A 26069-nucleotide genomic window follows, 5' to 3' on the forward strand; every position below is an offset into this window, starting at 1 on the left:
TTTGAGGTTTCGAACCCACGCTTCGATTGTTTATTAATGCGTGGTGGCATCGCATTATGTTAGCTAGTTTAAGAAAAATCATGGGATACTTGTGATTCAAAAAGCATCTGAACTTTTTTGCTCCTTTCATGATCAAAGAAACGATTAATATTTATTCTCGCAATTATTCAAATAATGTGTAACTTATTGGTTGAGATTGATAAATTTTTAATGTAATGATCGTGGTTAAAATACTTTCGTAGTAAAATCGTCAAGGAAAGTGTGACAACAGCCATTTTCTATTTTTTTATGTCACGCGTTTCTTTTCGAAAATAAAAATTCACTCGATTGTTTTTAACATTAACAAAATTAAATTTATTATTTTTATTAATTAATCCATAAAACATTCACAAGTCTCTCTCGTTCTGAACGTCGACTCTTGTCGACTACGTCTCTCGAAATCGTACCAAGTACCAAGTCGAAGGAGTGTTCAAGACTAAATTCACAAGCTTATAAAATATCTACCTTAGCACAAATATGTATCACTCGGCGCGAATAACGCGCGGTCGTCGAACGTTATACGGTCGATCTCTCGCTGTTACCTTTGCCGACCAGGTACAAAAGCCTGAGAACTTTTTCCTAAACTAATTCTTATCGGATAGAACCGATATAAGTGCAATCCCAAATACCAATTTTATGTCGTTATTACTTTTCAACCTGAAATAAATGTTTTTCTTTTTCCATTCCCAAGTCATTTTCACCGGTAACAAGGCTTTCTTAAGGAGGGTGGCTAGACTCGTCAAAATGATAAGAAATTGATCAAATTTGGTGATAATGTTCTTCAACATCAAGTGCGAAGACACCATTTTTTTCAAAATTTTCTTCTGCTTAGTTATCGAGTAATCACGCATTAAAGCAGATTTCTTATGCCCGGAATGTATACCTATATATATGGAAATGCTATGCTTATACACTTGAACTTTAGTGATCAATTACTCGATAACTGTACAGAAGAAAAATCTTAAAAAATTTGTATTGTCAAATTTGGCCCTAAAGAATGTGTTCACCAAATTTTATTAAATTCTTATTATTTTGAAATTTTTAATGCATTTAACATGGTTTAGCATGGCAACATGATACAATGTTGCCATGCTAAACCATGTTAAAAATATTAAGAATTTAAAAATGATAAGCGAATTTAATATTTCTATGATATTTCCAGATTTAAGGAGGGTGGCTACGTTCGTCAAATTGATAAGAAATTGATCAAATTTGGTGATAATGTTCTTCAACATCAAGTGCGAAGACACAATTTTTTTCAAAATTTTCTTCTGCTTAGTTATCGAGTAATTACGGATTAAAGCAGATTTCTTATGCCCGGAATGTATACCTATATATATGGAAACGCTATGCTTATACACTTGAACTTTAGTGATCAATTACTCGATAACTGTACAGAAGAAAAATCTTAAAAAATTTGTACTGTCAAATTTGGCCCTAAAGAATATGTTCACCAAATTTTATTAAATTCTTATCATTTTGAAATTTTTAATGTATTTAACATGGTTTAGCATGGCAACATTGTATCGTCGGTAGCCACCCTCCTTAAGCTCTTACAGTTGGAATTTTCGATTTCCATTAGATTGGCGCAAACTTTCTTAAGGAGTTTCAGTACAGGCGATACAATGTTGCCATGATAATCCATGCTAAAAAAATTTAAAAATTCAAACAGTTCAGAATTTTATAAAATTTGGTGAACATATTCTTTAGTGCCAAATTTAACGACACAAATTTTTTAAGATTTTTCTTCTACACAGTTATCGAGTAATTGATCACTAAAGTTTACGTGTATAAGCATAGCGTTTCCATATATATAGGTATACATTCCGGGCATGAGAAATCTGCTTCAATGCGTAATTACTCGATAACTAAGTAGAAAAAAATTTTGAAAAAATTTGAGTTTTCGCACTTGATGTTGAAGAACATTATCACCAAATTTGATTAATTTCTTAATATTTTGACTTCTGTACCGAAACTCCTTAAACGTTGCTCAGAGGTGGGTTCGTAAAACCTTATGATTCTTCATGTAAACACGTAAAATTTGGAAGGTTAAAAATTTTAGAGATCAAACTTTCATCGCTGCGATTCCAAAAACGACTATCGAATTGTTGGCTCGAAAAAGTCGGTCGAATAACTAACACGATAATTTCTCAGAGCTACGAATTATCTCACGAGAGAAACAAAAGCCAATTGGACTGGTTGGAAAAAGTTGAAAAACGAAATTCCAGTAGATGATACTCGGTACTCGACCGTTTTCGATCTGCATGCTCAATATTTTGCTCTTGCTCTTTGAGATCGAAAAAATATCTGCGCTCATGTCGTTGCCAAGAATCGAACGGGAATTGGGTCGATCTTCTTGAGAACTCCCGAGAAGTCAGTCCACCAACAAAGTACGGACGCAAATAGGTTTCACATATTAATACAGCGACCCGTGGACGCAAACGCACACCCCGAAAATGAAGCATTTTCGTTTGACAGTATGCATCGCTTCGGGAGCATGTGTACGAGCACTCAGAATTTCTCGGAGCGTAGCTTTCCCGAGTGTACGGGCCTTCAATTTAATTGAATTACCACACTCGTGTTTACGTCGAGTTGTTCTGCTGCCACACTTGAACATCCCTCAGTCTTGACCCTTTTCAAATCTTTACGAACTTTGCTCAGCTTTCAGTCCAGAAACATTCTTGAAAAAACGAGATATGAGTTTTGCATCAAGATGGCTCAGCTCTCGAACCGAAAGAATTAGAAACAGCAAGAATTTAGTTACAATTATTCGTAACTTTGAAAAACTCATTGAGTTTTTTTTATTTCGTCATCACATTACTCGTGATGATATTTTTTCGATGGAGCACATTCATTATTGTTCATTTGTATGAAAACCTAAATTTTTCTGTACGAACACATTTTATGAGTCTCAAATGATGGTCCAACTGGATCGAAAGCACTCAGCCAATTGGAAAACAAAAACCGCTGTATAATGCAGCACGCGATGGTCCGTTCATGTAAATGCTGTGAAGTCAATATTAACAGTACATCGACGAGGTTTTATTCGACAAATAATCACAAGGATAAACCAACGAATCGAGTGGGAAAACAGAATCATATCATTTGGTCGTGGAGCAAAGCTGCCAGAGATTCAATGATCGAATGGAAACCAAACACGCCCCTGCTTTCAATTTTCTCTCTTTTGAAATCCCGATGTCTCTTGGACTCTTTGCATTCAGAGATCAAAATTTGTACATACGTAAAATATCAATAAACGGTATAACAAAAAAAAACGACAAAATGGAAATGACAGTGAATTTTAATGCATTCGCTCTTTGAATGCTGGATACATTGAATTTCATTTTCAAATTATATGCCGAAATGTGTTTCAAATCGATAGCAAGAGATCGAGCATATAATTTGAAATTTTGTTTTCAAAAATCGACGAATACGAATCTTTGTGAGAATTTCATTCTTCGATTCGTGAGCATATGCAATTTCAAATATAAAAACTACGAATTTGGACCATACAAAAAACGAAATTCATCTTCACTATTTTTTTCTCAATTTAAATCGTTTAAGGTGTTCCTTTCGTATGACCGTATTTTTTGGTGCACTCGATAAATTTGGACTGATTCCTAACCTCTGCTGAAGGGTCGCGGTTATATAGGAAAAGCTTCTGCCATTTTTCCAACGTCTATCGTTAATATCTCTTTAAGAATTCGGTAACCCTTTATTTTTATCGGCGCTATGGATTCCTTTCATTTTTTTGTATCAGGAATTCAGAACTATTCGGTATATAAATTATTTAATAGAATCGTGGTGATGCGATGAAATCTCCATGAGTTCGCGTATAAATTTCACGATTTTTGAAGTTTCAATTCTTCATTAAATGTTCGATAACCTCAGCTGAAATTTCGCCAATCTATCCCCATGTACTTTTACTTTACTGTAATTTAAAATGATTTTTAGAATATTCAGGTTCGTGAAAGGAATACCTTTAAAAAAATGATGAAAGACGAATTGAAATGGTCGTCGGAAATGGCTTGCTTTTTTCCATGAAAATAAAAGTTTACAGAGGAATATTAAAAAATCTGAAAATCGTCGAATTGTTGAGCTTTCAAAAAGAATAAATTTATTTCTATTTTTATGTTTTTCTTTTTTTTTTTGGCGTTGTCATCTTGAAAAGTTCTGCTACGATAAATTCCGTGCACGGATATTGCATGTCACATATATTCCTTGCTTGTATATAGCTAATTCTACTAGTTGGTATGTTTGACCCGAATAAATGCAATGGAGAGTAGCATTGTCGCAATACATCGACTTGAACTTCGACTGGGGCAGTTTTATCTTCGGTGTTTCCTTCCGCCCTTTCACCCCTGCACTCAACTTTAAATCGGTATTCACATACGCGTGGCAAAAGTCGTTGTGGCAGAGTGGTGCCTTGCATCCACATCGAAATTGTGAAATATAACGTGCCCGTGCATCGGCTACTTAAAATCTTGAAGAGGAACACGATTCTCGATGGTGCAGAAAGAAATCTGAAAAAAAATCGTGTTCGCGATACATTTTGTGGAACCGATGTATTTCCGCTGAAAAATGAGCGAAAAATATTCTCTTTTAAATGCACGACTTGAAATAATTTCTTGATACTCTTTGTATTGGGATAAAAAGGGAGTTGAAAATGTTGAGTGAAATAAGACGGTGGATATTCCTCGAAAATATTCTGAGCACGAAAGCCGTCGCGATTCTCAACACAATAAAATGATTTTCGTTCGAAGGAATATGTGCGAAAGGGAAGAATCGAAGATATTTTCTTGGAGTATCTTTGAACGGAAGTGCAATCTCTTCTGGGTCATCGAGCCCCTATTTATGTAGGTTAATGCACCTCAGTGCGCTCGGCAGGGGCTGAAACGGGTTGGAAAAAGTACGATACGAGAAAAGAGCCGGAACGGAATGAAATATCGAGGATAAAAAAGTGTGAAAGACGAAAAAAGGAAAATTCAGCTCGGCCAAATTGCAGGATGCATTAGAATAATGAAATCACGTGGATCATGAGATTTTCGATAAATATATGCTCGGTATTAATACCGAGCGCTTCAAGGACACTTTTGGTCTACATCGCGACTAGACTTTTTGCCTTCGAGTAGCCTTAACCTCTTCCTCCTTCATCGCGACTTGGCACGAAACGAACTTTGCGCAAAATAACTACCGAGAAAAAGGCTCAACATTCGCAGCTTAAAACGAGTTATAAAAGTTCCCCCACCAAATACCAAAACTTTGTGCTTCGAAGATCTGAGATCATAGAAGTACGTTTTTTCATAACTCTAGAAAGAAAATGTATATCGTTTTGAACTTTTTATAGCGGAGCACTGCTTGAGTCGAGAGATAACGAATTACCCAGTGGATATGGACAGTCAAGATCAGACCTTTTAGAGGAGCGATACTTTCTACTGAATTCTAGTTAAAGTTGGATCGAAGATACGATGCTCGATCTTTTCTACCGCACAATTTTTCTCGAAACCACCAATTATTCCGGAACAAAATAACACTCGATTCAAAACATAATTAACTTGTTCAATGGAATCGATATTTTTCAGCTCCACACGAATAAATGAAAATTAAAAAATTTTCTAAGAATGCAAATTTCGTAAAATTCAAGAAAACTTTTGATCCAACTCCGTTTTTTTCGTACTGAGAAATATTTATCAGAGTCAATAAAAGCGAATCCTCGCTTGGTTCAATGAATTCCATTCTGTTCACCGCGATTTGTTGATCCACCGACAGTTTGGTTGAATTGCAGTGAAGCAGTATAAACTCCCTGACAGATTTCATTCATTAACGATTACAAAAGAGGAAATTATTCACTGTTGTTACAGAATGAAAATCAACGTGCCCGGTGCTCCGTGTTCCATAAAAAGATTGTTTTTCATCCCCCCAATTCGAGTCCCGAGCTCGTTAGATGTTGCTCGAGGCAATCCATTCGACTTAAGTGTTTCTGTAGCATTGAACTCCTGAGTACGTTTCTATGCCGTTTCTCAGAAAACGTATCCATCATAATCCATCCTCGTTTATTTCACCATAAAATTATTTTGCTTTCTCGAAACGGAAGTTTCGCGATGGCATACAAATTTTCCTCCACCCCCGAGCGAAGGTGCACTTTAGAGTCAAATAAAACGTGCAATTTCATTTTCCAGGGCAAAACTTTTCATGGTTATTTCGAGTCATCATTGATATTATTGTGTTTTGCCCTCTTATTTCGTTATATTCTTGGAATTATTTCTTGAGAAACATATCTGCAAAGAGATTGGAGCTTGATGGACTTTCTGGCTTTAAAAAACAGTGGGAAATCCTTCTGCATAAAATATATGTGCTGAATTTTTTTTCTTCCGACTAATCCTCTTTTACAAAGCTTCCTGTATACTTCAGTGAGTCGAGTTAGAGAACTCTACTTTCGCTGATAAAGGAAACTTTGAGAGAAAAGTGAAATAGTCAAGAGTTTCATTGCGTCAGACACTAATTAGCACAATTTTCTCAAACAACATCACAGGATTAAGAGCTTTCCATGTTTTCAAATAGGGAGAGCTGAAATGAAAAACTATTAATTCAAGTGGTCGAAAAAGTATTCAAAGTTTCTACACAGTTTCAGAGTTTTTTGAGACAGCGAGCACGATTTCTATTTTTTTTTTTCTCGTTATGAAACAAAAAGAAAAATAACCCAACGAGGTTGATCGATGGAGAGAAAAAATTAGAATTCTCTGGGATACTTTGGAAAATTCTGCTTTCGAAAGATTTTTTTGGCCCACTAGCCAGTTATTCCGGCTCGAGAAAACTCAATTTTTTCATCAGAACATCGAGGAAAAAATGATCCAATTTATAACGAACCTCCACACGATCACCGGGCATAAATTTGAAAATAAAAATGAAAGATCAACTCGAATATCGACTGCCTTCTCCGGGACTTTCCATGTCACAACTTCCAGCGAATATTCTAATATTACTTTGGGCGGCAATGTCTTTTATTGGTAAAACGGAGGTGACGATTTCCTCAAGTATATTTCGTTTCGAATTCAGTCTGCAATTTCCTTTCGATTTTTATACAAGCGACTGCCGTTTCCAATTAAAATTATCTCCGATCGAAGTGAAATTTCCCATTTCCTATTGGCCCCAATCTAAATCCAATCACAAATTTAACCATCCGAACAAATATAGAAGGAAATTTGAAATTTGTACGTGAAAGAAACGACATTTGTGCTAACTCGAGATACGCTTATTTGTACTACTTTCAAAAGTATACATTCGACGAATCAATGTTTTTCAATAATTTTACTCGATTTTCTTTTTTCACAAGCCGGATCATGAATTTCACTTTTTTATTCATTTTTTATCGAACGAAAATACGTCGAACTCGTTACACATTTTTCGCCATCATTATTCTGGTGGACATTTTTAATTTATAGAAAAGTCCAGTACTTTTGTTCGCATCCGATTCAAATTCATTTCAAGAAAAATGTGGATAGGAGCCCGCGTCGAAAAAAAAACGAGTCAGACTACGAAGCTGAAACTGCGGGCTCGTTTTGTGTTAATTAAACGAAACTCAAGAAAAAGTGCAAACAAAAGTATCACTGATAGCTCTGAGATGAAAGCGGTAAGGGAATGACCGAAAAACAATGTGACCGTAAATAAAAACCGATAAAGCGGCTTTTTTCGGGTCTTTATTCGCTTGACGAAATAATGACAAGAACAGCGACGACATTCATCATTTTACGAGAGCAGCAGCAGCAGCAGCAGGAGAAAAAAGTGGAGCCTCTGTTCCATAACAATGAGGAGCTTTTGTTGGGGCTGTAACCAAAGGAATTTCCTCAATGTTTTCTCGTGTAAAAAGTGATCGCAAAAAATGTACTTTCCCATTACGACGGCAGTGAAGGAGAATTAAAAAAACAAGCGTCAAGCACCCTCAGCACAGCCCTAATGAAGAACATCTTTACTGGCTGGAATAACATTGTTCTCGATGTATTTTGCGTTTTTGAAATAATCACAGAAAAATGATGGTTCCCGTTGTTTCGAGGAGCAGGATATCGAGAGAAGTTAGAAAAATATTTCGCGCAAGTGAAAACTGCAGGAAATAAACATGAGGAGTTCTCGAGGCCGTGGCGCAAGGGGCAAAGGAGGAAGGAACATGCATCCGTAACAGCCTTAAGGGTCGAGAGGAAAATAGTTTTTACACGAAAGCAGTTTCGAAGCTGTGCAGGCTGGTGCCGAATGTGCCGTGCGATCGAAATTTACCGTCCGGAAGTGAGCTCGTACCGGCGGAAATGACGCTATATCGACAACGTTTCCTACCCGCTCTTCCGCCCCTTCAACGCCGCGCGGAGCCATCCTCTTGGTCCGGCCATTTTTCCACTTTCCGATCATCTTTTTTCTCGCTCTGTCTCTCTCTCGCTGCTCTTATCCTTCAATCGAAGAACCTATTTCCACTTTTCACTTTGAACCAAGAAACCTCGATTGTTTACGTTGCTGCTCGCGTCCATCGCACGTTGTTGCTCCCCGCCGACTGCGCCAAAACTTTCAATTTATGCGCTCTCGTTTTACGAGTTTCTGTTACTCGCCGGAGCCCTCACAATGCGAAACCTTTGTTGACGCTACAAAATACTTCTGCTCCCTCCGACGTGTCTATCCTCCCGCACTCGTCCCAGAACAACTTACCTTTTTCACGCTCCTTCCTCCTCCTTCTCCCAGCAGCACTAACGCCAAAAGTTATTCGACCCCTCAACTCGAATTGCATGATGAAAAGAATCCCGAATACGCACGCACGGGCTCTCCGGGTACAAAACCCCGAAAAGTTTCCACCCAATCTCCTCCTTTTATTATTCATTTTTAATTCTTTCCATTTTTATTTCGTTACTTCGTTTGAATTACTCGAAACTTTGTTCCCGTACGAGAATATTGGATGAAGCTACATTTTTCTCGTTTCAAATCATTGAATTTACATTTTTTTGCTCGAAAATTTTATTGCCCAGACAAGCGAATGCTTTTTATCAATATTTTTGTCAGTGATCATCGACTATTTACGATGATAATTTTAGTCACATTGAGATATCAAACGTTTTGCCAACGGTTTCAGGTTCATTTGGGAAAGCCCGGGTTGCGTCACGTTCGACAAAAATATACTCACGTGCGTGTATGCGACTCGTTCACGTAAATATCTCTATACACTATTTCTGTGTATATCTGGAGTCGTGTCACGAACGAATCTCTACTCTCGAGCGAGAAACTACGAAAGCAGCATCCAACATCCGAACTATCGAGTTCTCGGTGCTTCTGTTTTGCGGCGACCACGTTGGACGTATGAAGACAAATTTCTGGATTATTACAAATGGAATTTGATCATTCGTATTCTGTTGTGTCGTTTGGGAAGCGTCGCTCCATTCAATTTGATTCAATTATTGATTTCGATTTTTATGAAAAGTGAAAGATTTCGAAGATATAAAACTATATCAAAGTACTGCATTTTTTAAGGTAGCTCTGTACTTTTGGTGAAATCTTAAGAACCGAATGAAATTTAAATATGGTGACATCGACCGACTGTCAAAATTTCAAATCGATTCACCATTTAGTTTTCGAGATATTCGCGATTAAAACTGGGTCATTTTGTACGCGGTGCCTATACCCAACACGTCACTGGATAGCACTTTGTTTACATTTTTCATTACCCACGCTAAACGGATCTTACGACTTTAAAATAAAACCAGTCGTTTATTCAGTACTATTGTGGGATTAATATTCAAAAAAATGAGAATTTTTGACCGTCCAGTTTCGGATTCCTCAAATATTCGACCACCTTCTCAATTGAATTACCATTTGAACACTTTTAACTTCTTCCGTGACGAATAAATAAGATTTTGGAAAAAATTGACATTTTGACGCTCGACGCTACAGTAATACTGGAGAATGGCGTTGTTGCCACGATTACAGCGCCACTTTCTATATGTGTAGAGGACCTATTCGTGCACGAAGCGTGATTGCGTAGGACAGGCAGAGTGTACAACCGGCAGCACCGTATAAGCATTGAATTTTATTGCAGAACTACCTTAATTTCAACCCTTCAAATGCAATGGATGACAAATTTTTCTCTCCCTTGGCTCGCTCATTTATAAGCTGGATTTTCTGGAATATTCGAAACAAATTTGAAGATTTCGTGCCTTGCAATTCGTTCGGCAGAACCGTTTGAGCGTTTTTTTTTGTTGTATTTTTCATAAAAGTTTATCGTTGATTCGTGCTTCAGTGAAATTTATAATTGGATGAAGCTGAATATTACCAAGTTGGAGATTTGGAGGGCTTAGTCCTGAAATTAATAGAATAATGAGACACGCAAGAAGCATTGAAAAACCGCGTGCCAAAGAGGAAAAATGCAGCACCAGCACTTCTATTATCACGAGTTTAACGAGAGTGTGGAAAAAGTTGGTTGGATAGAGCGAACAAGAATACGGTGGAGAAACAAAAATCTGTGAAAACGGGAGAAGGATTTATTCGACGCCTACATGCAGAATTGGCTTGGACCGCACAAGCCGGAAGCAATTCGGAAGAACAATAAATCTTGGTGTTCAGAAAAACTGTCTGTGAGTTTTCGTGTGTCCGAGCTTTTCCCCGAGAGAAACCTCCTCGAAAAGGAACGAAGTCTGTGAGAAAAAGAATCGAGCCTAACACCTATTAATCGTCAAGATTTCTCGTCCTTTCGATCTGACTGTGAAGACGATTTCGCGTAAATCTAAAAAAGTATGATAAAAAAAAGCGAAGAATCCGGGTTTCCATCGATTCGATGCTCCATTTTCGAAGTAGGAACATTCGTTTTTTCATGTTGAATCACCAAATTTATAGTCGAAGTAACTTTTCCTTAAGGTGAGAAATCTCTCTAGGAACGTAAAAAACCGCGTGTTTTTCGGCAATTCTTTTCGAGAGGATAAAAAAATCTAATCATTTTCAAATTTGGACATGAGTTTATTACAACTGTTAAGTTAAGAAAAAAAAATTGAACTTGAAATGATCAACAAAATAGCAGCGCTATTAAGGGTTTTCGGACGCCTGTTTTCCGCGACATCGAACATTTCTCCAGTTGTCACGCAAGGGGGGAAGAATGTACCCAAAAAATGAAGACAAAGTGAAAAATTTAACATTTGGGAGCCTTTTTACTCAAAAGTTTGAATTTTCGACCATTTCTTCAACATATTAGACCCCAAAAAACTAGCTTTTAAAATTTAATTATATCCTTCCGATAATATTACTGAGAGTAACCTCCCAAAATTTCATTCAGATCGGTCGATAACTTTTTGAGCTACAACACGAGTAGTTTTTGAAAAAGTCATTTCGAGATAATCGCGTTTAGAGTTTCAACATGCGAAAACTATTAATTGTAGTGAAAGAACTGAAAAAATATCGAGAGCTTGATGAAGGTTTGTGATCAATTCGACTGCGAATATTTTCTAATCGCAACGTTTCATTGCAGAGAATTAATGACAATTGAGACCAGCGAATGGAGCTTTGGAGGGAAGATAAAAGTCGATTGTTTTTTCAGAGCCTAGGTAGAATTCGACTGAAAGCATAATACGAAAGAAAATGAAATATTTTATTGCTGACAGAACGAGCGATCAAAGTCAGTGCATGAAAGATGACAGAGCTTGACCCGTTAAGAGGATGAAAAATTTTTCTATTTCAAGAGAGAATCGAATGGATGCATATTCGAGTGGATTCGTAATTGCTCCTGGCACTGGCAACCTCGATATATATCTGGCGTGAGTTCCTCGAGAAAGAGAGAGAAAGAAGCACGCCCATGTTTGAAAAATTCTTTTTCCTCTTTTCATGCCGGAACGATTCTATTTGTAAATTCCAGATGTAATTTATCATCGAGTTAAGATGGAAATGAATTAGTATACGATGGGGCGTGTCTGCTGGCAAACAACGAAAATGAAAACTGCTTCGAGCAGATCCGCGTGCTCTTGGAGTTAAAATTATAACCAGAATTTTTATCTCCCAGTTCCAAATTTCTTGGGAAAAGATTTTTTATGAAGAAAATAAATAAAGCTTTGAATAAACAAACTTAATTATTACTCGTTTCACAAACTTTACTACTTTCAATTTATCTACTTCTTCATTTTTATTTGCCATTTTTTTCCTCCACTCTCTCTCTCTCTCTCTCTCTCTCTCTCTCTCTCTCTGTTTAAATGTAAATTCAGAATATTCGTATAAATGTACTTTCTCTATATTTGCGACCAAAATAAATATGGAATTCATCCACCGACGGAATTACTTAACAGTATTGAATCATATTGAAATTATAATAAAGGGACAGTAGACTCAGGACTGCATACACCCTCACATTATGTATGCTTCGTGGATTTTTATAATTATATATATTGAGAGTTGCGATGACATTGATGTAAATCGTTGAATGTTGACGGTCTGGCAGCAGGAAATTCTCGACCAAGAATATCGAGATTATCCCTTCAATCCTTTCGCCGAGAGTACCGAAAACTCGTTAATAAACATTTTCATGTTGAACTATTATGAAGAATTTTATAACGAATTTCAGTATTTTAATATTTGTTTTGAAACTTTGAAAAATAGTGAACGGAAATTGTGATAAAATCAAGGAAAATCATAAATTCAACAGGAAATTAATAAATCATTTTCAAGTGATTAAAACGAATGTAAATAAGAAAAAACTTTTCCTTTCAAAATGATTTACTGCATTCCTCGCCACAATATCACGACCGCACTTGACATTCTAAGCGTTCCACGAGTGCCTAAATTTTCACAGATTTGCAAACCGAATATTCCATCAATGAAATATTTTCGATAGTGATCGGGATGGTACAAACGGAATGAGAGACTCGGCTCCGATCGACGGTTCCATGAAATTTGATGAATTTTACTGAGGAATAATTAACCAGTGGATCTGAATCAGGGAGAAGCATTCGTTGGCGTTACACTAGAGTTTCTGTTTCGAGCCGAGCAGCAGTGGCAGCGACAGCAGCAACAGGGAGAGAGGTTCAAGGTGTTAGTTTAATCCGTAAATTGGTTGAACCCACATCAATTTTATGTGACCACGTGCTCGTTGAACACGTTCAGTGAGAGAGAATCACGGAGATGGATATTCGCTAGACGAAAAATAAGACTTGCTCACATTCCTATGTATTTTGCGAACCCCCTTAATTATCTTATCGACGTTGATGAAATACGATGACTGCGTTAAAATGGTAACGCGATTTAAGGTTCAAATGAGAATAAAAGTGGTCTTGTGAGGGTGATGAGATCGATTGTTAAATAATATTAATAAATAAATAATAATAATAATCGTGATTCGTTAAACTAGTGTAAACTGAGTGAGAAAAAAAATTGTTGTAACCACTAAAAGGGTTTTTAGTTGATATTTTTGTTGCTTGATCTAACTAACATCCGCTTGTGATAAATATAAAGAATAGTTCATTCATCCACGAATCACGAAATTTTTGTTTATGTGAATTAACTAAACGAGTGAAACCTTTTGTTCGAAGAACCCGAAACATTTTTGTTTATTTATACTTAATTCACATACACTTTTATAATACATTTATTTGAATATCAAGTACTGAAGTATCTGAACGGTTTTGTTGAGAATGATAAATATTTTGTCAATCGAATCATACTGGTCAGTCCAATATAACCCAAAATTTCTTGAAATGCATTATTATATTAGCGAACGTGATTTGTGGAATATACCAAATATTTTTGACAGTCGGATTTTTCTTCGTGCAGCTTAAAACTAAATCTTATCGAGGACGAACCAAATCAGTTGTCTATATAAAAATGTCTACCTCGAAAGAAAGTACAGTATATTTTATGTATTATTTAGTTATTGAATGAATGGACAAAAATAAAACCACAGAATCTTAGTTTTCGAAAATAATATTTCTATTGCAAATTGTGTCAGATTTTTCTACATTTCTTCAGAAATGAAAATATTTTGTTTACGTTATTAATTTAACAGAATTCAAGAGAGATGATTAATATTATAAAATCATTGTTTTAAAATAACTCTAGAAAATTGAAAGAAAAAAGATCGCTCGAGTCGTCCAGCATATGGATGGCTGGAAATGAAGCATTTTTCGTAAGGGTGGAGGAATCCAAATGTGTTCATAACCGAGACAATTGCACCGCCTTACAAACTTGTGTCCTACTTTTTCAGACTGTTTGTTTCATTTTATTTTTTTTTCTTTCGGTGAAACTTGTTGCATCAGACCTTCTACCAGCGGCTCGTTTCGTATTTGAAAATGAAATCCCCCACCCAGCTTTTATGTGGGGTTTATATGCATATGTAACACTTCATGTCACCTTTATGCACACAGGAGCTGGACCAACTTTAATTCTTCTACTTTATTCCATTTCGCGCGCCTTCAACACTTTTCTTTATTCTTTTTGTTCCTTCGGTAGGAAATTGCGAAGGCCTTGAAAAATAGAGGGACAGGAATTGATCGGTTGTCAAAGGAAGGCTGAAATTCTACACGATCGAAATCCAGAGAACTGTGATCAGTTGACAGTCGATCGATTGAATTTCAATGCGCAAAACTTTTAAGGTAGATCATGCCCGAAGGGTCGTACTTTATGGGTGTCTAAATTAGGTTCATTTTTACTCCCTAATTAAAAATATAATTAATGTCATGGAAATATGGAATAACGTCATATGGAAAGATAAACAATTTTTTACGCATAGTCAGAGTAAAAGAATTTTGAAAAAACCAAATGACTAAACGAAAATAGATGCAAATTCAAATGTTGCGACTAAAATTTCGAAAAATTTCATAACGAAATTCTCGCGGCAGGAATTCTCTTCTTTCCCTTCGACCCGTGCAGATTTAAGCTCAAGATTTTTGAGGTTTTTCCGGGGAAGAAAACGCCAGGATTTCAGTAGCGTGAATTCTTCAAGAATTTTTCAACGGTACAGAGCCACACAAAAAATGGCCGCTTTCCCGTAAAACCTCTGAGAGACGTGACTACCAGTGCTCGTTTAGTCTCTGAATAATTTACAGACCAAATGAGGTACGCTTCGTGTACACCAAGAATATACACACATGTAAAAATCACTGAAAAAATACACACTTCAATCTTCTTACAGCTCGTATAAAAAATTGGTAAAAAGCAGCAAAAGATGGACTTGGCCATCGATTTAACACTAAAATTCGTGAATAAATACCGCAGTAATATCAAATTTTCATTCATTTTTTCATTGCATTTTCACCTCAACCGGCAGTAAGCATGCTTTAAATATTAACTTTCCCGTCTTTTACTAATTCATGAATAAATGTACGTTCGTAACATCCAATATTTACATGCACGTGCTCGTACTGCTCGTGAACTATGGTTGAACTGAAAATAAGAGTACACTCAGTGTGCCTCAAAATAATAAATTCCTCATACGTTGAATGATTTACCAAAAGCATGCCGATGTACAGATATCACGGGTTTTCATATTTGCACCAGTTTTCATCGATTTTTTTTGGATTTTCTTAAGAATATAAGCATTTAAAAACAGACAAGAAATCAGAAAAGTTTTTCAAACTGAATTCATTTTTTCATATTTCACTCCAACGAATTGTTCACAATCCCAGAGTGTTCGATGTCAAAGAAATTAACGATCGTAACGTCCCAAAGGTATCTCAATTTTGGAATATATTTTGCGAAATCTCCAACTCTCAAATTCTCTTACAAATAAAATGTTTAGCTCAGACTGTACGTGCCGGTATGTGCAAATAATTCTTAATTAAATATCACCCCTCACAACGACGTTATTGTTTTCTCGAGGGTCTTCGTGTGTCACTCATATATCCATCCTTCTTGTCACAATGCTCATATTTTTTCAGCCTTTTCATGTTTCGACTTTTTACACAGTATCACGTGACAGGATACGAATTCCCTTGTCGTCTTCCATTATCACTATTATCTCTGTTTATTCAGACAGAATAATATTATTGTGAAATTCAATAGATCCACTTTTGATAGACATGAAGCATATCTATTTCGAAACAGAGCCTTATGTGAAAACGTCACCACTATGAAGTCGACGAATGGGGGACTGTTTCGTGACAAACTGAAATGAAACAAACGGACCTTTGAGGTGAATCGTTTTTTCACTTGATGTTCATTTCAGCTTCATTGACTTGGGACATAAACACGAAAAATTCGGGTTCGATAGTCACCTCAATGAACATCCACGTGGAACTCAAAAAAAAAGTTTTTTTTTATCGAAATTCAACTGCTCCAAGGCTTTCCGGTATTTAATTCGAATGATTGCAATCCTTATCCGATGTAACATCATTCTCGTCTTTTACTAGTGTTCAGGAATTCGATAATATATTCGTTGGAGGCGAACAATCCCTCGAGGAGCGGAAAAATATGGGTATTTTTCGGCATTTTTTTTAGAGGGGATAAAATAATCTAATCATTTTCAAATTTGGACATGGGTTTATTGAAACTGTCAAGTTTAAAAAAAAATTGAATTTGAAATGATCAACAAAATAGCAGCGTGTTTTCCGCAACATCGAAAATTGCTCATTCGTTTAGTGACATACCAAGGGGAAGGATGTACCCAAAAAATGATGGCAAAGTGCAAAATTGCACATTTGGGAGCCTTTTTACTTAAAAGTCAGAATTTTCGACCATTTTTTCGATATATTTGACCCCAAAAAGGTGACTCATTTGCCTGCTACCTTTCAAATTTTAGGTATATCCTTCCAATAATATTACTGAGAGTAACCTCCCAAAATTTCATCCAAATTGGTCGATAACTTTTTGAATTACAACACGAGCAGTTTTTGTAAAAGTAATTTCGAGATAAACGTGTTCAGAGATAATCGCATTTTCTTTGGGTATCGTACTTTCGAAATATGTAAAAAAAAATAGATTTTATCAAAAATTATAAAAGGATAGCTCGCCTTAATTCAAACTGGGATCGCTAATTACTCGACGGTCACTAATTACACTGAAAATCCGTTGAAAATCAAAGATACTGAATTTTTCTTCGGATATTTGACTATTTTATATAAAGTTTTTATTTGAATTCGTATTAAAATGGTCATAATTTTCGATAAATTAAAACGATTCTCATCGACATATCGACGTTAGAGAAATAAAAGTTTGGGACTTCTGGGCGGATGCTGTGTAGTATTTCAGGGTGTTACCAACCTTTCGCAAACGGTCTCGTAATCAAAAACAGCTTCTATACAATACTAATTATAGAAGCTCAATAATAGAATTCGAAAATTCTACTGAAGTTGATCAAAAGTCGAAAAAATGACTTTTTTCGAAAATTCGACTCTCCCAAAAGTTTATGTTAAAATTTTCATGATCAATTACAACCAACCTGAAACAATTTTTATCGATATATTAACATTCGGTAACCCAAGTTTAATTGAGCCAAGGAACAGAGTCGAAAATTTGATTAATTTGCCTTTAATTTCATAGGGAAAGTTGGAAGTTGAAAATTTCTGGGGAAAAAATTATATTACTAATTAATAAAAATTTACTACCGCAAACAATAATTATGGTAACTAAAAATCAACAAATTTATTCAAATTATTCCAAATGATATTGAAATTCTCGTTATCTCGAAGCAATATAAAATTATTCTAATTGCAACACTAATATTAAGCAACCAAACGACCATTTTCCCAAGGAATCATAACAACGAATGTCCTCTGCGTACTAATGTGACTAATTACAAATAGAAACTATTCTGCAGCTGCTTGTTAAAAACCAATAATGCGGATAACGCGAGCAAGTAGCAGTGTTATTCAGTCGATGGCAATGTGTGTATATAGTCGGAGCTTAAACGCTCTCACATAGATAGCATACCGGTGGTTCACTTCACCGGAACCGAAGGGTTAATTCAAGAGGCCATCGAAGTCCTTTCCCATGCGTCGTTTCCGATCTTTGTAATTGTACACATTTTCGAGAGTGAATTTTACGAATAGTTGGCAAACTATTATCATATGACTGCGAATATTTCGTCTGGAGAAAATTTTTAAAATAGTTTTTGCGGCCATTTATTGTAACAAAGAACATGCATGATTGAGATCCTTTTACGATCAAAGCTGCAGCCCACATGAAAACGTAATTTGACTGATCAACTATTCAGTGAGCTAAAAGCTGTGTAATCGGTTTATAAAGTTGCGTTCACCAGACCGAACAAGTACTGATCTCTCAACTTTTATCAAGCTTTACAAAAATCTTCATTACAGCTGCAACGTTTTTTCTTGACGTCGAGTGTGGCGTTTATGGGGTTTTATCTACTCTGTTTTGAATGAAGAATAATGGACGTATAAAGAGAAGAGGAAAATATTGGTATGAGGAATTTTTTAGTTTCGTATTTGATTCGAAATTTATTGGTCTGCGATTACTCCCTTTATTTCCACTGAAATGTCCATTTTTCAAAAGATATTCTTCGTGCTTTTGCTTCCCTTCCGGTTAACAATGGAACGACGAGGAGCGCACACTTCAAAATAGCTTTGAGAATCATTCATTGCTTCGAAAGTTTTTATAATGGCCTCCCCCAAACATTTCATTCCTTTGAAAATGATTTTACACTTTTATGGCGTTGCTACGCAACCGTCGCCGAGCCGCTGACACGTCGTTGTGGCAATCCCAGTATCACTGACCTCAAGAATACGCTTCTATAATAATAATAATAATAATAATAATAATAATAATAATAATAATAATAATAAATCGTTAAGGCCTTATATGCACTCATGAAGGGCGGAATAATCGAAATTTTTTTTATTAGATATTCTTCAAGTACAATGTCTGGAGAATATTCTGACCAAATTTCACAAAGATCGGAGCATTAGCGTAGCTGAGTATTTCAACCGACCGCCCGGTGCGCGCGGTCGTCTAATACTTGAATCTTTAATCGCGACTATCTCAAAATCGTTTTTTTTTTTAATACCTTTGCGGTGGACACGATTACTAAAAAACTATAAATCCGATCTGCACCGAATTTATATCACTTATTTATTATAATAGGAGCCTGGACGAAAGATTTCGTATTTTGTTGGTTAAAAAAAATTGTAACAAAAAAACTGAAAATTTAACACCTCAAAAAATGATTTTTTTGTTAAAACTGTTGCCATTTTTTTTAAATCAAAATTTTCACAAATCCTTCGTTCAGGCCCAGGCTATTATTATTATAAATAAGTTGTATAAATTTGGTTTGGATCGGATTAATAGTTTTTTAGTTATCATGTCCACCGCAACTGATGCTCAAAAAAAGGTGTTACTGGAATAGAGCTGGAGCTCCGCCATATTGAGAAATTTATTGATAAAGAAAATTGTACAAGTACATGAACATATGCACTTATGCGAATGTCGTTCACAGTTTTTCAATAAACCTTTATTTTCTTGTCGAAAAAAAATCAAGAAAATCACATTTTTCGGCCTGCTGCAAGGCCTTAAAAAAAATAGATCTGGAAGAGTTGCCTCAGAGGAAAAAGCCAAGTTTATTTTCCTCACAAGCATTAAATTATTCTCAAGATTTATTAGTTCAGAAAACATCGAAAATTGCGTGGAAAAAATAACCAAGTTTTGACGAGCTTCAACAAATTCGACATGACAAACAAAAAAATCCCAACGAATTAACACAAATGAGAAACCCGCAATTTTTAACGTTAGAAAAACAGCTTGCCCGTTTTATTTTTATTCGTAGCCAGTATAAATAGCGCAATTTTTCACATGCAAATTTGCTGCTTGGAGTGCCGCATGGGGGTTCCATTAGAGAGGGAGAACGATGATCATTTTCATGGGAAAATATATACTCGGCTGAAAGTCACATCCCACCAGTGAAGCAAAAAAAATCGATTTTTCTCGTTGCGAGAGAAGAGCTATTTCCATCGGTGGACGGGATGGAAGAATATAAAGGAAGGAAAACCGGAGTGAAGGGTTGTTGGGTGAGCATTGACCCAGCGCTCGAGGTAGAAAGACAAAACATGATTCGCCTGGACTCGGAGAAAAGTTAGCACGGAGGGACGAATACTGGAGGATTGTGATTGCAAAATGCGAGGAACATTTCGAACGTACGCGAATAAAACGAGGCTGGAATTCCGGTAATCACGATATAATAGCCACGTTTTTGACGATCATTGAATATCAATCAAATTCACATCTCGTCTAATGAAAGTTCAAACTAAGTTATTTCTAATCGAGTTTACTTCCATTCAATTCGAATCCCCTCAATCGTGATTAAATCAATTAGAGTACGATTGATTAAAATACAATTGTAATCCGTCTGATTGCGGAATGAAATTGCGCTCCATTCAACTGGCATTAGAGTCAAAATGATGATCATTGTTTAACATTAGCCTGAATTGAGTAGTCCAGATTTTTTCCGCATAATAAACTAGTTCGGCCGTTCGATTAAGTCCGGTAAAGGTCCACTTTTTTTTGCCTTAAATGATTTAAGTTTAAGTTTGAGGTCCCCTGATAACGATAAGCACAGTTCCGGGGCCTCTTACGGGGCAAAATTTTGAATTATTTCATTAACAATTTTGAGTTTTTAACACGATACCCAATATGGAAAAACTCACAATAATATTAATTGTGAATAAATTGTACGGTGTTCGAGCTTCGGAAAAGTTTCTTCCGTGAAGAAAATATTCATCACAGATTCCATTTCTTTGAAAAAAACATTACCCTACGGGGCTTTTAAGAAAGGAAACATGAAAAACGTTAGTTTTCGAAGAGTCGAAAGCGGATGTCAGTCATTATGTTGGACTTCTGGTAACAGCCGATTGAACTTCGGGCAAAGTCGGGAATCGTGGTAATTTTACCGAATTTATTTCTGAGACTGACTCACGTGCTTTTATTCGTCTGGTAGTTTTGCTTTTTTTAACGAATTAACCTTTTTTTCTCGGTGCCATTACACCGATATTATTAATTTTATTAGTAATTTAGACTTGAATTTAATCAACATAAAGTAGTCGCTAACTTGACTAGTGATAGAACGGCCGAACTACTTTTTAATGTAATAGTCACCGAGCTCCATTTTCGTTTGGCCACGCATGGTAAATATTTGAGTCCGATGAATCGATATTAGAAAAAATACCGGGTTACTTCGCATCCAGACTCTACAATTTCGCGTATCCGCGGATTAGTTTTTGTTCTCTTTGTTTTGTATACGCGTATTTGGGTTCGCATATTCTCACCGGATCTTTCCTTTCTTTCGATTTTTTTTCACCCAGCACATATATTCAGACGAATACGTGAAATCGGCATTTGAATGAGAATTTCGGTGCTCGCGGCTTTTCTACAAAAAACTAAGAAAATACCGGATTTTTCAACTCTCGAAAATATCAGTTTACATAATAATAAGGATTGAAATGAAATAATTCAAATTCTCGGTTATAAATAAAGTTTAAATTTTCATGAATATGAGCTCGTTCTCGCTTCCATAATTTGTTATAAAAAATTCCGGAATATACGAAGGGATAAAAGCATAAAAAATGCAAGGCTATATTCCTCGGTATCCGAAAACGGAAAAATTCGTTTGCATCTCTAAAATACAGGCTTGAAATATTTCTCGTGCGTCCACATTAGTTGAAACGAGTCGGTGATGCCTTTTCGTCGTTTCTCCCATGGTGACGGGCATTTAGGGAAGCTCAAATATATCGCTGGAATTCGATACAAATTCTTGTTGAAATGTTACTCACCGGAATTCTCATCAAATTAAATTTTTGACTGGGAATAAACGTGTGTTCAAGGCCACGGTGAAAACGACGTGTTTCCTGCGGATTACGAAGAGTGTGTACTCTTTTTCTCGTATTTACCCACCGAATGTAGCCGCCCGGATTTTTAAAGCAATCTTTTTTTACGTGCAAAGCCCCCGGCTCGAAAAAACACTGCATCGGCTGATCCCAGCTGTCGGATTTTTTGTTCACGTTCCCGAGCTCATTTATTGGCGTTCCTTCGGAGCAAATCGCATTGCAAGTTATTCTTTTTCCTCGACTCGCCTTTGCGCAAAGCAACTTTGCGTCAAGCTGCGTTTTATTTATCGATACGTCGCTGAAAATGTGGCTCAACGGTAGCCCGATGAGACGAATATAATTCTATCGGAAGAATTTATCTACGAACGAGTGTTCTTTTTACCTTCTCCAAAGCTCAATAAATCCTGGCAGTTATCGAGAAAATGAAATGTTAATGAAGATGAAATGGGATGGGAAAAAAGCTGCGAAGAGCATTCCTATATTCGAAAATATCAACACGCATCGACCGTGAAAAGTTTAACCGCGTCAATAATTAATATCCTGAACACATAACTGGGAATTGGAATTTTTTAATAATTGATGCGATCGTAACGTTTAATGAAATTCCGAAACGATGGTAAACCTCTTTTTCATTCGCTGCGATAAAAAATTTTCAGATTTAATGTAACTCAATTTTTGTCAAATTAACAAATTGTGACGAACAAAATTGTGACGAGCAATTTTTATTCAATTTGTCGATGAATTTCATTGCGACCATGTGGTCCGGATTCGTCGTGGTTTGTCGACACTTCGAGTGAAATTCACTGCAGAAAAATGATAATAAATCATTTGGAAAAATGAGCACGTGCCATACTTTTTAACGTTGTTGTATAAGAATCGCCTGAGAAATGTCAAAATGGCCGGCGTCAGTTGGGGCAAAAAAAACCTCAAAGAAAACGCGACCCTGCGAGGTCCATTGAATTCCGAGTTCGAGCTTTGAGTTCCTCGCTGCGAATAGTACACATTGCGGACCGAACTTCATCGCGCATTCTCTCGAGATCATTTCCCACATGCGGGCCTCGTCTACGGCGTCATATAATCCGATACCCGAGCCTTTTTTAGACTCTATATACCTCTCGAATTAAACTGCGATTGGAATGCAACGAAAATTCTTCATTATCTGCGATTTGTCTTATCCTCAAATGCCTGCAAATGACATTTTATTTTTGGTCGTTCGTCTCTAACTAAGAAAATAAATTTACTGAATCAACTTAATTTTTGTTAAATCAACTAATTGTAGTTAAAAGAACGACGTTCGAGCTTCCGAAAAGTTTCATTCGTGAAGAAAATTCATCACAGATTCCGTTTTTTTAAAAAAAAACATTACCGTACGGGGCTCTTAAGAAAGTTGAGGCCGTACAGTTATTTTTTTACCCGAAAATTATGACCTGTAACTTTTCAAAAGTTAGGCCAGTTTACAGTTTGGCAAGGTTGCATACACTTTAACCCTCTCAGACCGAGACCTATTTCGCGTTGACGGAAAATGATTCTCTTTATAATTTTATCTCAAAATACTTTCTAGTTTCCGAATCCACTGTGACATTTCGGTTTTTTTGTTGGGAAATATGAATTTTTTAATGTTCGCTGCGCGCAGCACCAGGCCCTTGGGGAGCAAAATCAGGAAAATTTACGAATGAATCTAGCACCGAATACCTTAAATACATCATATTAGCTTCCCTTTGAAAGGAAATAACGTTTGGAGTACGAAAAAAAAATGTATACCCGCTTTTCTTTTGCGATAACTAAAGCACCTTTTCACACAACGCCAACTCAACATGAAACGCCGACTTCATATTGATATTTCGATGAGTTGAAGCAGTTTATCTCTTGGTTTAGGAGTATCTAAGGTGCAATCTAACCTTGCTCGATTGAAATAGGCAGTTAGAACCCCGACCTTACTGACCGATGAAGTTTCATTGGGCCTGGAAGCGCGTGTTGCGTAGAAGCAACATACGGTCCGAGAGGGTTAAAGAAGAGTCGGGAAAAAAGGCGAAAAACTGGTGAAAGCTCAGTCGAAAGCACGGACGGTGACGATCCTAGTCTCAAAAAACTGTACAGGAAACAGAATATTATTAATATAATCTCACCAAATTTCCTAATAAATCTGAAAAAATTGACACTATTCAGCAAGCCTTGCTCATACTGCCCAAAAAATTTCATATTTTTAGCATCATTTTTTACGGAGATATCACTGAATGTGTCTTGACTTCCATAAGATTACGTGTTATTTGGCCCAAATTGTTATTCATTTTTCCCAGCAACGACGCTCCTAAACTGTCTGAAAATTAAACTGATTTTTTTTTTACACGTCACTTTATAAGATGCAATAATCGGTTTAAGAGCGATGACATCTAATGTCTCAACTCCCTTAAGAAAGAAAACATTTAAAAAATTCAGTTTTTGACGTGTCGAAAGCAGATGTCAGTCATTACGTTGGACTGCTGGTAACAGCCGATTGACCTTCGGGCAAACTCGTGAATCGCAGAAATTTCATCAAATTTATTTTTGAGACTGACGCACGTGCTTTCATTCGTCTAGTAACTCCGCTTTTTTTTTAATGAATGGGTCTTCCTTTTTCTCGGTGCTATCACACCGATACAAACTTTCTCTCGCGCAATAAAAATGTTACCGACTCAATCATTAACTAGTCAAGTTGAAATATAAATTTTTTTTTTTTTTTATATTTGTAAAGCATTTTATTACATTCTTGTGATAAAAATATTCTCCATGTAAGTGTTTATTTATTTTATTAATAATTTAGATTTGAATTTAATCAACACAAAGTAGTTGCTAACTTGACTAGTCATAGAACGGCCGAACTACTTAAAAAATATTTGTTTTATGCGAACACTTTGTTTGTTGGTGCACATGAATATTTTTCAATCGTCCAGCAAAATTGAGTCAAGCAAACGTAGATTTTAAAGAATCCGTGAATCTGTAATTGCTCCAGGAGACCAATCGAGCGTCACCTCGAGATAAACCAGGGTGGAAAGTTGACTCAGCCAGGGAGTGCCTATCAACACAATCGAAATAAAGTATGTACGCAGAAAAATATGAAGAATTTATTAACACGGAAGAAGAACGGGATGTTTGAAGTATGCTCTCAATTTGTAGCCTCATGGGAAACGGAACCCCTGAGGCTAAATAAGTATACATTTAATATAGTGAGCGCAGTGAATCGAGGGTGGAGAAGATCGACAAATGATGACTCAGGGTGAACTTTTTAGGGGTCTAATTACGAGGATGTGCGTGTAGAGGTGACGGGAGAAGTAGGCAAACTCTTAGAACAAAAGTTCCTGTGTACGAGACAAAAAAAACAAATTGAGGAGACAGAACACGATAATTTTTTTTCAGATGATTTTGATGATTCGAGTACCTTTGAGTGAGGCCAATACTTGGTTGGGTGGCCACCGAGCGACTGGCGCATCAATCGGTGAGCAAAAGGCAGAACTGAAATTCAGTAAACTCGGTCGAGTTTTTCAGTTTCCTTGGGCCTCGAACCACTCGAATCGAATGTGAAAATCAGTAGTTAGTAAAAATGGAACCACAGCATGGCAAATGTGCGTGCGGAAACATAAGAGATAAAAGATAAATTTCACTCAAAATTATATTTTTTTAATAATTGTTATTCACATATGTGATCGTTATGAAGTTTAGTAGAAATCACTTCTCCTGGCAAACGGAAATGGAGGAAAATGGAGGTCAATCCCTCCTTCGAGTGTCCCACATTATTTGGCTACCTGCTTATTTATAGCAACGCAGTTAAGCACAATTCTCAAACGTCCGTCTTCTGCATGTACCAGTTCGTGATCACTGGGGTTTTTCTATGTCAGGGCCAAGCGCATTGAAAATTTATCAAAATCGATGTAACCGATTTAGCAGAAAAAAATAATACGAAAGATGATAAAATTATTGAATTTTTGAATTAAAAATTTATTTGGCTCATCACATCGGACTGAAATTTCATGTTATTTTATTTTCATTTCTGTTACGACGTTACGTCGAATTACAGAGGCTATTTCAGCATGTTTTCCGTCGCAACATAGTCGCATTTTATTAACTCAATTTTGCGACGAACTCTAAGTCAGAGCTCGTTAATTCAAACAACCGAATGCAGGTAACAGTAGTTTGTCGTAATCCTTACCAGCATACCAAATATTCCGAATTCAGTGGAAAGCGTCTTCGCGCAGGTATAACCAGAACCAGACAGACAAATTTTAATTC

The 26069-nt window shown here is 36.4% G+C and overlaps 1 protein-coding gene across 6 annotated transcripts in view; it reads right to left on the reverse strand.

Annotated features, from left to right (window-relative positions):
- The window catches only part of Neto (Neuropilin and tolloid-like), a 70235-nt gene that overhangs the window by 39755 nt on the left and 4411 nt on the right, over positions 1 to 26069 (reverse strand). The window lies entirely within an intron of this gene.

This window comes from Venturia canescens, chromosome 3, assembly GCF_019457755.1.
Source record: "Venturia canescens isolate UGA chromosome 3, ASM1945775v1, whole genome shotgun sequence".
Taxonomy (NCBI): Eukaryota; Metazoa; Arthropoda; class Insecta; order Hymenoptera; family Ichneumonidae; genus Venturia; species Venturia canescens.